At 35.4% G+C, this 3,690-nt stretch overlaps 1 protein-coding gene across 1 annotated transcript in view; it reads left to right on the plus strand.

Annotated features, from left to right (window-relative positions):
* LOC133517899 (large ribosomal subunit protein uL10m) overlaps positions 1-3,690 on the plus strand; it is a 147,984-nt gene that overhangs the window by 68,968 nt on the left and 75,326 nt on the right. The gene's annotated exons all lie outside the window — the stretch shown is intronic.

Below are 3,690 nucleotides of genomic sequence, written 5' to 3' on the forward strand. Positions count from 1 at the left end.
TCATGTAATGCTACAGTAAAGTTGCCTACCTACTACTTACATGACAGTGGCCGATGCCAAACATCTCGATTATCGAAGCAACTTAGTGAGGCATCCAATCGCTGTTAGCAACGGAGGCTTGCCAGAAAAAAGAAGAACAGAAAAGAAAGAAGAGAAGGAAGGAATGGAAAGGTTCGCACGTTTCTGGTAAGCCTGCGTAGCTTAGTTAGTAGCAGCGATTGGACCGGTGTTCCAAAATGTCGCAAGTTCGAGTCTTTCCAGAGGTGGTGAATTTTTCCATTTATACTTTAATATAAAAAATTACACATAGTGAGGCCTTAGATTGCATCTCATTCCACTGAATAACTGGGTCCTATCTGTAGGCCTAGCATAGGAGCGGCGCGACTGTCTTTTTCTTACTGTATTAATTAGAGAGGGACGGGTAGTCTATCTCGCGGGCGAGATACTGCCGCGCCACTTCTGTGCTAGGCCAATGTTGGCCACAGTCATGTAAATGTAACATACATAAGACGGATGCAGTGGAAATATTTAGGTACTTACTGATTTTTCTAGTCCTAAAAATAAAACGACAAGTATTTTAAAAGTAATTTTTATTTTTGTTCTTTTTCACTCGATTAACTCAAACGACCAAGTTTTGATATCGAGAAAATTAATCATACTATGAAAATGTTGGTATAATTGCAATCTCATATACACTACCTAATACTAACACTCATTAACTCATTAATCGATACAAATGATTAGTCTTTTGGGGACATACCGCGAAAACCGAAATTCGCAAATTGCGGGGATCTTTCTCTTTTACTCTCACTATGACGTAATTAAAGTGACAGAGAAAAATGCCCGCTATTGACGAACTTCGATTTACGCGGTTATAGCTCTGGGGGCCTACCGCGAAAACCGAAAATCGCATATTGGGGGATCTTTCTCTTTTAGTCTTACTAAGACGTAATTAGAGTGACAGAGAGAAATGCACGCAATTGATGAACTTCGATTTTCGTGGTTATACCCCTGATACCGGTTGGGGCCTGTCACAGGAGCAAAAAAATTTACTCCTCAAACTGACCAACATTTGTTTAGCGACTTTTAATTTTTTTTAACAAAAAATAAAACCGACTTCAAATATTACCAAAAGCGCCATACATGTACTATAACATTTGAAGAGTTCCCTCGATATCTCCAAGATCCCATCATCAGACCCCGACTTGGTGCCAACGGGACCATCTCGGGGTTATACCCGTTCGATAAAAAAATAATTTTGAAAATCGGTTCACAATTCTCGGAGATATCAAAAATTCAGTCGAATTGAGAACCTCCTCCTTTTTTGAAGTCGGTTAAAAATAACTTGTGTTTTGATTTTTAGCACACTTTAAATTTATTCCAAGACGCAATGTAGTTATTGCAAATTTTGTTATGTTTATTTAACCCTCGTGCCTTGAAACCTTCGCAACGCTCAAGATTCCACTTTCGAACTAATTTATGAATCTTTCGCTTCACTGATAAATTCGCTACTTGACGCTAAATGTCGACTATGAAAATAATAAGCGTTTTGCTAATAAAACTGATGTATGAAATGAGCACTTTATGCTCACCTGTTTCTCTACTCGTACATCAAGTCAATGCCGGCGAAAAGGTTAAAGTTAGATACTGCGGGTAAAACCGAAACTTTAGAAGATATCTACAGGCATAGGGAAACTGTCATAAAAACTTTGATGTCTTTTTGTGACAACAATTTTAGTAAGGTGAAATATCGACCAAGTGTGAGTTTAAGTCCAATTTCTTTATAAATACAACAAACCAATTAAAAGTTGAATTTAACTGACTTCTCAGGATTTTTTTCTCCCGAATTTAAGTCATGCTCTAGGTACCGATTTTGTATGGCCGGAACCGAGAAATTCCTACTTCTTTCTTTTCTCAAAAAAAAACAATCCCTGCAAGGAACTGAACTAAAAATAGAGTATTGTAGCTTTCTTCAGCCTGTTTACAATAGTGAGTGTTGAAATGTTAGCAAATTATTTAACATTAATACCTAAAGGTTGGAATATTTAACTTATTAAATTAGAAGAATGATTGCCTGTGATGATCGCAATCTACGACTAGAGTCAGACCAAGATAACTCTGCAGCGATTTTAATAGCACAGACTGTGAAAGTGTTATTTTAAATGTCAAACTTTTATAAAATAATGACGCACAGTCTATGCTATCAAAATCGCTGCAGAGTTATCTTGGCTGGACTCTACATACCTACCTAAAATATTTTTATAATTAAATGCTGTAAATTAAATACGTATACTATTTATTTTAAATAACATAAAATATGTCTTCTTGTTGAGTAGTACCCCAATGTGCGCGGGTCTGTTTTGACTCTAATTATTAAAAAAATACTATTTGATTGTGATAATTAGGTAGGTTTTAAGTAGCAGTACAGATAAATTCGTTACTTGACGCTAGATGTCGACAGCAAAATAACCCGCGTTTTGGTAAGAAAACGAAGGTATGGATTACTCCAACCTTACTTATTTCTCTATGCTACTTCAGATCACAATCATATATGTAGCCATGGTCACTCTGTTTTCTCTAGTCAAATAGACTCCGCGCACATCCAACGAGCTCGACCTGAGCTAACTCCTCTGACTTCAGAGGAAGCCTCATCGTAACCGGAAAAATGTCAAATTCCTATGAAAATAAGAAGTAGGAATTGTGGAGTATTTTTCCTTATCCAATGTTAGCTGTCATGTCACCCTTCAGTTACCCTAAAGTTAAAAATGGGTACATTACATTTGACAGTGGGTAGGTTCAGTTACGGACTTTAATTGTTGAGCCATCCAGGGTTCAAGCTAATTTGGTCGTTAATACTAACGGAATACAACGTCCAATGTAAAGTAAACCATATATGGCTGACAGTACATACTACATACAGCACTAATACCTCTCCCTCCCTATTCATTTTAAATGGCTAGCTGCAATGCAGTAAGCAATGGGTAGCTGATTTGACGTAAAATGTTTGTTCCCATACGTTTTTGCAAATAAAGCACATTAATTTATTTAGAAATATAACATTTAATTAATAAAATACGGTATAAACATATTTTATCAATTAACCCACCAAAAGCTACATGAGGAACCGTCACGGGAGAGTATTGTTGTCAAACTTAACATAGAAGTTAAGGAAAAATACTTAATCAATGGTAAAGGCCAGCTTTATCTAATCGGCAGCTAATACTTAGGTAGGTACTAGGTACTTAACTACTTACCTACATTCATGTTCATCATACTCAATCATGCAAATACGTAATGTTTGGTGTTTTTACATTTACTTTTTTTAAATTACGAGCATATACATATTTAGAGCAATCAATCAACGTATCTTACTCACCCATATGCACAAAAATATGATTATGAACAATATTACTTAAGGATGGATGAATACTCATTTTATGTAGTTAGTTAGTATAATATTAACTACATTACTTTATAATATACTTATTCCTATTTATGTACATTAGACCATCCGAATACGTATTTAAATATAATAAGGTAGTAATAGGTTGTCTGGAAGAGATCGCTTTTTAGCGATAAGACCGCCTGTTGTTACCTGGTTCTATTTTCCTTTAAAATTCATTTGTAGTTTTACATGTATGTAAAATGTATAATTGTTGGTGCAATAAAGAATATTTACTTACTTACTTA

The sequence above is a fragment of the Cydia pomonella genome, chromosome 5 (assembly GCF_033807575.1).
Source record: "Cydia pomonella isolate Wapato2018A chromosome 5, ilCydPomo1, whole genome shotgun sequence".
In the NCBI taxonomy this organism is placed as follows: Eukaryota; Metazoa; Arthropoda; class Insecta; order Lepidoptera; family Tortricidae; genus Cydia; species Cydia pomonella.